This window comes from Elephas maximus, chromosome 16 (genome assembly GCF_024166365.1).
Source record: "Elephas maximus indicus isolate mEleMax1 chromosome 16, mEleMax1 primary haplotype, whole genome shotgun sequence".
NCBI classification, from domain to species: Eukaryota; Metazoa; Chordata; class Mammalia; order Proboscidea; family Elephantidae; genus Elephas; species Elephas maximus.
The window spans coordinates 45,905,283-45,918,355 of NC_064834.1; the positions used below are offsets into that span (position 1 = coordinate 45,905,283).

The window sequence follows — 13,073 nt, forward strand, 5'->3', positions numbered from 1 at the left end:
TCCTACTTTGTTCTTTTTCTTTAATAATGCTTTACTTATCTGGGGCCTCTTTCCTTTCCATAGAAAGTTAATGATTAATTTTTCCATCTCATTAAGGAATGCTGTTGGTATTTGGATTGGTATTGCTTTGTATTTGTAGATTGCTTTGGGTAGAATTGACATTTTCACAATGTTGAGTCTATCTATCCATGAGCATGGTATGTTTTTCCATTTATGTAGGTCTCTTTTGGTTTCTTGCAGTAGTGCTTTGTTGTTTTCTTTGTACAGGTCTTTTGTGTCCCAGTTTAGATTTATTCTCAAGTATTTTATTTTTTTTTAGGGGTTATTATAAATGGTATTGCTTTCCTGATTTCCTTTCCGTAGTTCTCTTTACTGGTTTTTAGGAATCCAACTGATACTTTTTTTTTTTTATTATTATTAACTTTTATTGAGCTTCAAGTGAATGTTTACAAATCAAGTCAGTCTGTCACATATAAGTTAATATACATCTTACTCCTTACTCCCACTTGGTCTCCCCCTAATGAGTCAGCCCTTCCAGTCTCTCCTTTTGTGAAAACTTTGCCAGCCTCCAACTCTCTCTATCTTCCCATCCCCCCTCCAGACAGGAGATGCCAACACAGTCTCAAGTGTCCACCTGATATTATTAGCTCACTCTTCATCAGCATCTCTCTCCCACCCACTGTCCAGTCCCTTTCATGTCTGATGAATTGTCCTTGGGAATGGTTCCCGTCCTGTGCCAACAGAAGGTTTGGGGACCATGGCTGCCGGGATTCCTCTAGTCTCAGTCAGACCATTAAGTATGGTCTTTTTATGAGAATTTGGGGTCTGCATCCCACTGATCTCCTGCTCCCTCAGGGGTTCTCTGTTGTGCTCCCTGTCAGGGCAGTCATCGATTGTGGCCGGGCACCAACTAGTTCTTCTGTTCTCAGGATAATGTAGGTCTCTGGTTCATGTGGCCCTCTCTGTCTCTTGGGCTCTTAGTTGTTGTGTGACCTTGGTGTTCTTCATTCTCCTTTGCTCCAGGTGGGTTGAGAGCAGTTGATGCATCTTAGATGGCCGCTTGTTGGCTTTTAAGACCCCAGACGCCACATTTCAAAGTGGGATGCAGAATGTTTTCATAATAGAATTATTTTGCCAATTGACTTAGAAGTCCCCTTAAACCATGGTCCCCAAACGCCCTCCCTTGCTCCACTGACCTTTGAAGTATTCAGTTTATCCCAGAAGCTTCTTTGCTTTTGGTCCAATCCAGTCCAGTTGAGCTGACCTTCCATGTATTGAGTGTTGTCCTTCCCTTCACCTAAAGCAGTTCTTTTCAGCTAATTAATCAGTAAAAAAACCCTCTCCCTCCCTCCCCTCCTCGTAACGACAAAAGTATGTGTTCTTCTCAGTTTATACTATTTCTCAAGATCTTATAATAATGGTCTTATACAATATTTGTCCTTTTGCCTCTGACTGATTTCGCTCAGCATAATGCCTTCCAGGTTCCTCCATGTTATGAAATGTTTCACAGATTCGTCACTGTTCTTTATCAATGCGTAGTATTCCATTGTGTGAATATACCACAATTTATTTACCCATTCATCCGTAGATGGACACCTTGGTTGCTTCCAGCTTTTTGCTATTGTAAACAGAGCTGCAATAAACATGGGTGTGCATATATCTGTTTGTGTGAAGGCTCTTGTTTCTCTAGGGTATATTCCGAGGAGTGGGGTTTCTGGGTTGTATGGTAGTTCTATTTCCAGCTGTTTAAGATAACGCCAGATAGATTTCCAAAGTGGTTGTACCATTTTACATTCCCACCAGCAGTGTATGAGAGTTCCAATCTCTCCGCAGCCTCTCCAACATTTATTATTTTGTGTTTTTTGGATTAATGCCAGCCTTGTTGGAGTGAGATGGAATCTCATCGTCGTTTTAATCTGCATTTCTTTAATGGCTAATGACCGAGAGCATTTTCTCATGTATCTGTTAGCTGCCTGAATATCTTCTTTAGTGAAGTGTGTGTTCATATCCTTTGCCCACTTCTTGATTGGTTTGTTTGTCTTTTTGTGGTTGAGTTTTGACAGAATCATGTAGATTTTAGAGATCAGGCGCTGGTCTGAGATGTCATAGCTGAAAATTCTTTCCCAGTCTGTAGGTGCTCTTTTTACTCTTTTGGTGAAGTCTTTAGATGAGCATAGGTGTTTGATTTTTAGGAGCTCCCAGTTACCGGGTTTCTCTTCATCATTTTTGGTAATGTTTTGTATTCTGTTTATGCCTTGTATTAGGGCTCCTAGGGTTGTCCCTATTTTTTCTTCCATGATCTTTATTGTTTTAGTCTTTATGTTTAGGTCTTTGATCCACTTGGAGTTAGTTTTTGTGCATGGTGTAAGGTATGGGTCCTGTTTCATTTTTTTGCAAATGGATATCCAGTTATGCCAGCACCACTTGTTAAAAAGGCTATCTTTTCCCCAATTAACTGACTCTGGTCCTTTGACAAATATCAGCTGCTCATACGTGGATGGATTTATATCTGGGTTCTCAATTCTGTTCCATTGGTCTATGTGCCTGTTTTTGTACCAGTACCAGGCTGTTTTGACTACTGTGGCTGTATAATAGCTTCTGAAATCAGGTAGAGTGAGGCCTCCCACTTTCTTCTTCTTTTTCAGTAATGCTTTGCTTATCTGAGGCTTCTTTCCCTTCCATGTGAAATTGGTGATTTGTTTCTCTCTCACCTTAAAAAATGACATTGGAATTTGGATCGGAAGTGCATTGTATGTATAGATGGCTTTTGGTAGAATAGACATTTTTACTATGTTAAGTCTTCCTATCCATGAGCAAGGTATGTTTTTCCACTTAAGTAAATCCTTTTGAATGTCTTGTAGTAGAACTTTGTAGTTTTCTTTGTATAGGTGTTTTACATCCTTGGTAAGATTTATTCCTAAGTATTTTATCTCTTGGGGGCTACTGTGAATGGTATTGATTTGGTTATTTCCTCTTCGATGTTCTTTTTGTTGATGTAGAGGAATCCAAGTGATTTTTGTATGTTTATTTTATAACCTGAGACTCTGCCAAACTCTTCTATTAGTTTCGGTAGTTTTCTGGAGGATTCCTTAGGGTTTTCTGTGTATAAGATCATGCCATCTGCAAATAGAGATAATTTTACTTCCTCCTTGCCAGTCCGGATGCCTTTTATTTCTTTGTCTAGCCTAATTGCCCTGGCTAGGACTTCTAGCACGATGTTGAATAAGAGCGGTGATAAAGGGCATCCTTGTCTGGTTCCTGTTCTCAAGGGAAATGCTTCCATGTTCTCTCCATTTAGAGTGATGTTGGCTGTTGGCTTTGCATAGATGCCCTTTATTATGTTGAGGAATTTTCCTTCAATTCCTATTTTGGTGAGAGTTTTTATCATGAATGGGTGTTGGACTTTGTCAAATGCCTTTTCTGCATCAATTGATAAGATCACGTGGTTTTTGTCTTTTGTTTTATTTATGTGGTGGATTACATTAATGGTTTTTCTAATATTAAACCAGCCTTGCATACCTGGTATAAATCCCACTTGGTCGTGGTGAATTATTTTTTTGATATGCTGTTGAATTCAATTGGCTAGAATTTTGTTGAGGATTTTTGCATCTATGTTCATGAGGGATATAGGTCTGTAATTTTCTTTTTTTGTAATGTCTTTACCTGGTTTTGGTATCAGGGAGATGGTGGCTTCATAGAATGAGTTGGGTAGTATTCCGTCATTTTCTGTGCTTTGAAGTAACTTTAGTAGTAGTGGTGTTAACTCTTCTCTGAAAGTTTGGTAGAACTCTGCAGTGAAGCCGTCCGGGCCAGGGCTTTTTTTTGTTGGGAGTTTTTTGATTACCGTTTCCATTTATTTTTTTGTTATGGGTCTATTTAGTTGTTCTACTTCTGATTGTGTTAGTTTAGGTAGGTAGTGTTTTTTCCAGGAATTCATCCATTTCTTCTAGGTTTGCAAATTTGTTAGAGTACAATTTTTCGTAATAATCTGATATGATTCTTTTAATTTCAGTTGGGTCTGTTGTGATGTGGCCCATCTCGTTTCTTATTCGGGTTATTTGTTTCCTTTCCTGTATTTCTTTAGTCAGTCTAGCCAATGGTTTATCAATTTTGTTAATTTTTTCAAAGAACCAGCTTTTGGCTTTGTTAATTCTTTCAATTGTTTTTCTGTTCTCTAATTCATTTAGTTCAGCTCTAATTTCTATTATTTGTTTTCTTCTGGTGCCTGATGGGTTCTTTTGTTGCTCACTTTCTATTTGTTCAAGTTGTAGGGACAGTTCTCTGATTTTGGCTCTTTCTTCTTTTTGTATGTGTGCATTTATCGATATAAATTGGCCTCTGAGCACTGCTTTTGCTGTGTCCCAGAGGTTTTGATAGGAAGTATTTTCATTCTCGTTGCATTCTATGAATTTCCTTATTCCCTCCTTGATGTCTTCTATAACCCAGTCTTTTTTCAGGAGGGTATTGTTCAGTTTCCAAGTATTTGATTTCTTTTCCCTAGTTTTTCTGTTATTGATTTCTATTTTTATTGCCTTGTGGTCTGAGAAGATGCTTTGTAATATTTCGATGTTTTGGATTCTGCAAAGGTTTGTTTTAGGACCTAATATGTGGTCTATTCTAGAGAATGTTCCATGTGCACTAGAAAAAAAAGTATACTTTGCAGCAGCTGGGTGGAGAGTTCTGTATAAGTCAATGGGGTCAAGTTGGTTGATTGTTGTAAGTAGGTCTTCCGTGTCTCTATTGAGCTTCTTACTGGATGTCCTGTCCTTCTCTGAAAGTGGTGTGTTGAAGTCTCTTAGTATAATTGTGGAGGTGTCTGTCTCACTTTTCAATTCTGTTAAAATTTGATTTATGTATCTTGCAGCCCTGTCATTGGGTGCATAAATATTTAATATGGTTATGTCTTCCTGATCAATTGTCCCTTTTATCATTATGTAGTGTCCTTCTTTATCCTTTGTGGTGGATTTAAGTCTGAAGTCTATTTTGTCAGAAATTAATATTGCTACTCCTCTTCTTTTTTGCTTATTGTTTGCTTGATATATTTTTTTCCATCTTTTGAGTTTTAGTTTGTTTGTGTCTTGGAGTCTAAGGTGTGTCTCTTGTAGGCAGCATATAGATGGATCGTGTTTCTTTATCCAGTCCGAGACTCTCTGTCTCTTTATTGGTGCATTTAGTCCATTTACATTCAGCGTAATTATAGATAGATAAGTGTTCAGTGTTGTCATTTTGATGCCTGTTTATGTGTGTTGTTGACAATTTCATTTTTCCACTTACTTTTTTGTGCTGAGAGGTTTTTCTTAGTAAATTGTGAGATCCTCATTTTCATAGTGTTTGACTTTATGTTTGTTGAGTCGTTATGTTTTTCTTGGCTTTTATCTTGAGTTATGGAGTTGTTATACCTCTTTGTGGTTACCTTATTATTTACCCCTATTTTTCTAAGTAAAAACCTAACTTGTATTGTCCTATATCGCCTTGTATCACTCTCCATATGGCAGTTCTATGCCACCTGTATTTAGTCCCTCTTTTTGATTATTGTGATCTTTTACATATTGACTTCAATGATTCCCTGTTTCCAGCATTTTTTTTTTAATTAATCTTAATTTGTTTTTGTGATTTCCGTATTTGAGTTGATATCAGGATGTTCTGTTCTGTGACCTTGTGTTGTGCTGGTATCTGATATTATTGATTTTCTGACCAAACAATATCCTTTAGTATTTCTTGTAGCTTTGGTTTGGTGTTTGCAAATTCTCTAAGCTTGTGTTTGTCTGTAAATATCTTAATTTCGCCTTCATATTTCAGAGAGAGTTTTGCTGGATATATGATCCTTGGCTGGCTGTTCTTCTCCTTCAGTGCTCTGTATATGTCATCGCATTGCCTTCTTGCCTGCATGGTTTCTGCTGAGTAATCTCAACTTATTCTTATTGATTCTGCCTTGAAGGAGACCTTTCTTTTCTCCCTGGCTGCTTTTAAAATTTTCTCTTTATCTTTGGTTTTGGCGAGTTTGATGATAATATGTCTTGGTGTTTTTCTTTTTGGATCTATCTTAAATGGGGTTCGATGAGCATCTTGGATAGATATCCTTTCATCTTTCATGATGTCAGGGAAGTTTTGTGTTGGGAGTTCTTCAACTATTTTCTCTGTGTTTTCTGTCCTCCCTCCCTGTTCTGGGACTCCAATCACACGCAAGTTATCCTTCTTGATAGAGTCCCACATGATTCTTAGGGTTTCTTCATTTTTTTAAATTCTTTTATCTGATTTTTTTTCAGCTATGTTGATGTTGATTCCCTGGTCCTCCAGATGTCCCAGTCTGCATTCTAATTGCTCGAGTCTGCTCCTCTGACTTCCTATTGCGTTGTCTAATTCTGTAATTTTATTGTTAATCTTTTGGATTTCTACATGCTGTCTCTCTATGGATTCTTGCAACTTATTAATTTTTCCACTATGTTCTTGAATAATCTTTTTGAGTTCTTCAACTGTTTTATCAGTGTGTTCCTTGGCTTTTTCTGCAGTTTGCCTTATTTCATTTCTGAGGTCATCCCGGATATCTTGAAGCATTCTGTAAATTAGTTTTTTATATTCTGTATCTGATAATCCCAGGATTGTATCTTCATTTGGGAAAGATTTTGATTCTTTTGTTTGGGGGGTTGTAGAAGCTGTCATGGTCTGCTTCTTTATGTGGTTTGATATTGACTGCTGTCTCCAAGCCATCACTACGATATAGTAGTGGTTTATTCTGTAATTGGTCACTGAGTCTTATCTTGTTTTGTTTTCTCTCAATATACATAGATGGGCTACTGGATTGTGCTGTCTTGTTTGTTGTAGCCCTTGACTTACTTATGACCTGTTACCAGCTGGTTTGGGCTGTTGCCAGATATATATGCCTGAGTCTATTCACTATTCTTGAGTCGAATCTGATTTTGGGTCATCAAGTGTGTGCTGCACCCTAACACTTATCCAATTCGAGAAGTAGTGGTGATAGTTGTGTGCACCAGATTCTATTAGCAGCTGGGGTTCACTCTCCGGGGGGTAGGATGCTGACAGGCTTTCCCCAAGTGTCAGTGAGGTAGGTGTGTCTCTATTCCTGTAGCACCTTGGTGGGAGGGCACTGCAGCTGTACCTTAGGCCCCCAATGCAAGTACTTCTACTGATTGGTAGGTGTCACCCTCCTTAGACCCCTAAGGCAAGAGGCTAGGTGGTCTGGGGGGAGCTTCAGCCCTCAGTTCCCTGTTGTGGGTCAGTTAGGGCTCTGTTGAATAAGCAGAGATATCAGACCTGGGAAACTTGTTTTTCCAGAAAATTTGCTAAAAAAAAAATGCAGTCAGATCCCTATCAGAACTGCCTTTGGATTATAACCACCACCTTGTTCCCTGTAAGGATGAAAGTCCGAGATTTGGATCATATATGCTTGGCTGTAGCTGTTTCTGTGTTTTTAGTCCAATTAGGGATGGATTTTTGGTCTCTGGTTTTTTTGTGGTTCCTTCTCTCAGGCTGGAAGAATGGGTTAGGAAAAGACCAAAAAAAAAAAAAAAGGAAAAGCAAAGCCGCCGCGGAGCCGGAGCCGTTCTCCCTCTGGCTCAGGAAATTCCAATGTCAATGAAGCCTCCTGGGAAGGGTGGGGGAGGGTTCAGAGAAACAGGAGAGTAGCACCCCGGAATATAGCCAAAGTTGCTTATCTTGCTTGGAATGACTATTTTATCTGAGATTCCCGAGGGGCGTGTCGCCTATGTGTGCTGGCTGTGTGGAGATTGCCCCTGAGGGTCTGGCCCGCTGAAGCCACAGTCAGATCCTCCGCTGCCAGTCCAAAGCCCAGCATCAAGGTTCCTCTGCTGGGACGCTGCACTCCCGGCTCCAAAATCAGTTGCTGCCTCCCGGGGACTTCTCATCCCACCAGCCGCGTTGCCGCGCCTCCTCCGAGGACCGGCTGGGCCCCCTCCCGGGGTTAGTTCAGGGGAGTAGGGCTACGCCCCGTGCTTGTGCCGTGACAGCGCCTAGTCAAAAGCCCCGTGCCAAGGTTCCCCGGCTGGGACGCTGCACTCCCTGCTCCAAAACCAGTCACTGCCTCCCGGGGACTTCTCCCACCAGCCGTGTCGCCACGCCCCCCGGGCGGACCGGCTAGGCCCCCTCCCGGGGTCAGTTCAGGGGGGTAGGGCTGCGCCCCTTGTTTGCGCCGTCACAAGATTTTGAGGTCAGCTCCCCTGGGCCCAGACCTAAGCCCGGTGCCAAGGTTGCCTGACTGGGACGCTGGCTCCAGGCTCCGAAAACAGTTGCTGCTTCCCCGTATTTGTTCGTTCTCCATCTGTAAATCTGTGTTTGTTGTTCAGGGTTCATAGATTGTTATGTATGTGATCGATTCACTTGTTGTTCCGAGTCTTTGTTGCAAGAGGGGTCCGAGGTAGCGTCTACCTAGTCCGCCATCTTGGCCCCGCCTCTCTGTTCTGGAATTCTTGTTCTTTGCAGTGTTATCCATAATTTGTTATGATCTACACTGTCAAATGCCTCTGTATACTCAATAAAATGCAGGTAAACATCTTTCTGGTATTCTCTGCTTTCAGCCACGATCCATCTGACATCAGCAATGATATCCCTTGTTCCACATCCTCTACTGAGGCTTGAATTTCTGGGAGTTCCCTGTCGATGTGCTGCTGCATCAACTTTTGAATGATCTTCAGCAAAATTTTACTCGAGTGTGATATTAATGATATTGTTCCATAATTTCAACATTCAGTTGGATCACCTTTCTTTGGAATGAGCACAAATATGGACCTCTTCCAGTCAGTTGGTCAGGTAGCTCTCTTCCAAATTTCTTGGCATAGGTGAGTGAGGAACTCCAGTGTAGCATCCATTTGTGGAAACATTTCAATTGGTGTCCCTTTATTTCCTGGAGCCTTGTTTTTCACTAGTGTCTTCAGTGTAGCTTTGTCCTTTTCTTTTAGTATCATTGGTTCTTGATCATATGCTACCTCCTGAAATGGATGAATGTTGACCAATTCTTTTTGGTACAGTGATTTTGTGTGTTCCTTCCATCATCTTTTGATGTTTCCTGAGTTGTTCAGTATTTTGTCCATACAATCCTTCAATATTGAAACTCAAGGCTTGAATTTTTTCTTCAGTTCTTTAAGCTCGAGAAATGCTGAATGTGTTCTTCTCTTTTATTTCCTATCTCCAGGCTTTTGCAAATGTCATATAACACTTTACTTTGTATTCTCAAGCCACCCTTGATATGCTCTGTTCATACCTTCTGTTTGCTTTAGCTACTTTATGTTCAAGAGCAACTTTCAGAGTCTCTTCTGGCATCCATTTTGGTCTTTTCTTTCATTCTTGTGATTTTAATGACCTCTTGCTTTCTTCATGTATGATGTCATTTCACAACTCATCTGGTCTTTGGTCATCAGTGTTCAGTGCATCAAATGTATTCTTGTGATGTCTTCTAAATTCAAGTGGGATATATTCAAGGCCATACTTTGACTCTTTTGGACGTGTTCTAGTTTTCTTCAACTTCAACTTGAATTTGCATACGAGCAGTTGATGATCTGTTCTGAAGTTAGTCCCTGGCCTTGTTCTGACTGATGATGTTGATCTTTCGCATTGTGTCTTTCCATAGATGTAATCAATTTGATTCTTGTGTATTCCATCTGGCGAGGTCCATGTGTGCAGTCACCATTTATGTTGTAGAAAAAACGTATTTGCAATGAAGAAGTCAGTATTCTGGCAAAATTCTATCAGGTGATCTCCAGCATCATTTTTTGTCACGAAGGCCATATTTTCCAGCTACCAATCCTTCTTTGTTTACAGCTTTCGAATTGTAATCACCAGTAATTATCAATGCATTTTGATTGCATGTTTGATTCATTTTAGACTGCAGAAGTTGGTAAAAATCTTCAGTTTCTTCATCTTTGGCTTTAGTGTTTGGTGCATAGATTTGAATAATGGTCGCATTAACTGTTCTTCCTAGTAGGCATATGGATATTACCCTATTACCAACAGCTTTGTACTCCAGGATAGATCTTGAAATACTCTTTTTGATGATGAATGCAATGCCCTTCCTCTTCAAGTTGTCATTCCTGGCATAGTAGACCACATCCTTGTCTGATTCAAAATGGCCAATACCAGTCCAAATCAGCTCACTAATGCCTAGGATATCAATACTTATGTGTTCCATTTCATTTTTGATGACTTCCTATTTTCCTAGATTCATACTTTGTACATTCCCATTTTCTGGTTATTAGTGGTTGTTTGCAGCTCTTTGTTCTCATTTTGAGTCATGACACATCAGCAAATATAGGTTCTGAAAGCTTGATTCCATTCTCATCATTAAGGTCAACTCTACTTTGAGTAGGCAGTTCTTCCCCAGTCATATTTTGAGTGCTGCCATCTGAGGGGCTTATCTTCCAGCACTATTTTAGGCAATATTACATTGTTATTCATAAGCTTTTCACTGGCCAAGTTTTTCAGAAGTAGACTGCCAAGTCCTTCTTCCTAGTCTGTCTTAGTCTGAAAGCTCAGCTGAAACCTGTCCACCAAGGGTGACCCTGCTGGTATTTGAAATACCAGTGGCAAAGCTTCCAGTATCACAACAACTTGCAAGCCACTACAGTATGACTAACTGACAGATGTGGTGGAAAGTATTCTAGTGTTTTATAAAGCATTGCAGGATGTTTGTTTAAATATATAGCATATATAAACTTACATATACATAGATATATGTATGTAAAACACTGATTGCCCTCAAAGTCATAAATTCCCAACAGGTAATCAATCTGAGAATTCAGAATGTTAACGAATTTTTAGATCCGATCATTTACTTCAATGGTTCTCAATCTTGACTTCACACTGAAACCACCTGGGATATTTTTTCTTTCTTTGTTTTTAGTTACAGATCTGGCTTGTACCCTACACCAATTAAATCAGAATCTCCAGGGTGGCCTTTTCAAGAAAGAGAACAAGATTAAATGACACTTTATTGATTCAAAGTCCATCAGAAGGGATTACATGTAACCAATTTAATTAATCACTTTATTTGTCAAAGAGTCACAAGTTGCATTAGCTGGGAATGTTATAACAATTTTGGATTTCAAGTTCATAATTGCCTTAGTAAGAAGAAAGGGCTTCAATGGATCCAGTTGTGGTCCTGGTTTCATGCTTAGGTGCCATGGAGTTGATTCTAACTCATGGAGACCCCAGTGTGCAGAGTAGAACTGCTCCATAGGCTTCTTAATGGCTTTTTGGGGGAAAGCAGATAGCCAGGCCTGTCTGCCAGAACTGCTTTCAGAGGTGCCTGTGGATGGGTTTGAACAACCAAAACTTTCCGTGGATCGCTTAACTGTTTGTGCCACCCAGGGACTTTCTGTCATGACCCTGTGGGATTCTGGGATGGGAAAGAGGAGAACTGAAGAGCACATTCAGGAGGAAACCTACTGCCTAGTGGAGGAGTTGAGAGAAACCAAGTTTGTGGGTTTTTTTTTAAATCATATTACATAAATATATATATATTTAAAAAAAGTCATTTATAGAAAAGTAAAGTGAAGCACTGACAAGTTAAATCACTTGCCCAAGATCACAAAGACAGTTAATTCTTTTATTAACCCACCCACCCATCTATGGAAGGCCTACTATGCCAGACCTAAGCTCCAATCTGAACACAGCTACAGTATAGAACAAGATGGATTTAACCCGGCCTCTTCGCCTGTGAGCCCAAGTGTGAAACCGATTTGCTGGCTGGTAAGGATGCATCTTCCTCCCAGGGATCTCCCAGGCCTCAACACTGGCAGCGTCCCCTGCTGGTTTTCCTCTGTCACCCACCAGAGTTCGCCGCAGAAATCCGTGCAGCTGCGTACAAAAGTCCAACGAAAACAGAAAAAACACCAACCACGCGCACTACTCCACACTGCTACACACTCCGCCCCTATCGGTCTACCCTAGCCTTCCCTTATGTTGAGCCCAGCGATTGGATCCAGCCCGCCCCACCTCCGCCTCCACTCCGATGCTAGGCCCTGCCCACTGCGTTGCTGGCATTATTGTTGTTAGGTGCCCTGGGGTCGGTCTCACTCACAGTGATCTTATATTCTATAGAACCAAACATTGTCGGGTTCTGCACCATCCTCACAGTTGTTGCTATATTTGAGACCAGTCGTAGTCACTGTTACTCCATCTCCTTGAGGCTCTTCCTTTCTTTTGCTGACTCTCTACAAAGCATTATTTCCTTCTCCAGGGACTGGTCCCTCCTGATAACGAGTCCAAAGTCTGGACAAGTCTTGCCATCCTTGCTTCTAAGGAGCATTCGGGGTGTACGTCTTTCAAGACAGGCTTGTTCCTTCTTCTGGCAGTCAATATTTTCGCCAACACTGTAAGTCAAAGGTGTCAATTCTTCTTGGTGCTTCCTTATTCACCGACCAGCTTTTGCATGCATATGACATGACTGAAAATACCATGGGATAATTGTGGGTTACTTATTCTAGAACATTTCGTTCGGGAGTACATTCAATGGGGCTCAGTGGGAATAACCTCATAATACCCCTATCAAGAATGAAGTAAGTGATATTTGCTTTCACTTCATTGGACTATATGTGTATGGTCAGCTCACTGACATGTCTGAAGTTTTCTGCCAGTGCCCATGCCTACAGTTCTGAACAGGCATGGTGTTCTTCTATGCTTTTCATTACCTAGGCATCTCTTCCCCACACATCTGTTTGTCGTACTATGTAAACAATGCCATGGGAATTCAAATACCAGCAGGGTCATCCATGGAAGACAGGTTTCAGCAGAGCTTCCAGACTAAGACAGACTAGGAAGAAGGACCTGGCGGTCTACTTCTGAAAAAAATTAGCCGGTGAAAACCTTATGAATAGTGGCAGAACATTGTCTGATACAGTGCTGGAAGATGAGCCCCTCAGGTTGGAAGGCACTTAAAACATGACTGGGGAAGAGTTGCCTATTCAAAGTAGAGCTGGCCTTAATGGCGTGGATGGAATCAAGCTTTCAGGACCTTCGTTTGCTGATGGAGCATGAATCAAAATGAGAATAAACAGCTGTAAACATCCATTGTTGTTGTTGTTGTTAGGTGCCGTTGAGTTGGT

The 13,073-nt window shown here is 40.7% G+C and overlaps 1 pseudogene; it reads left to right on the forward strand.

Moving 5' to 3' along the window:
• LOC126059999 (cytochrome P450 2C42-like) overlaps positions 1–13,073 on the forward strand; it is a 122,158-nt pseudogene that overhangs the window by 68,678 nt on the left and 40,407 nt on the right.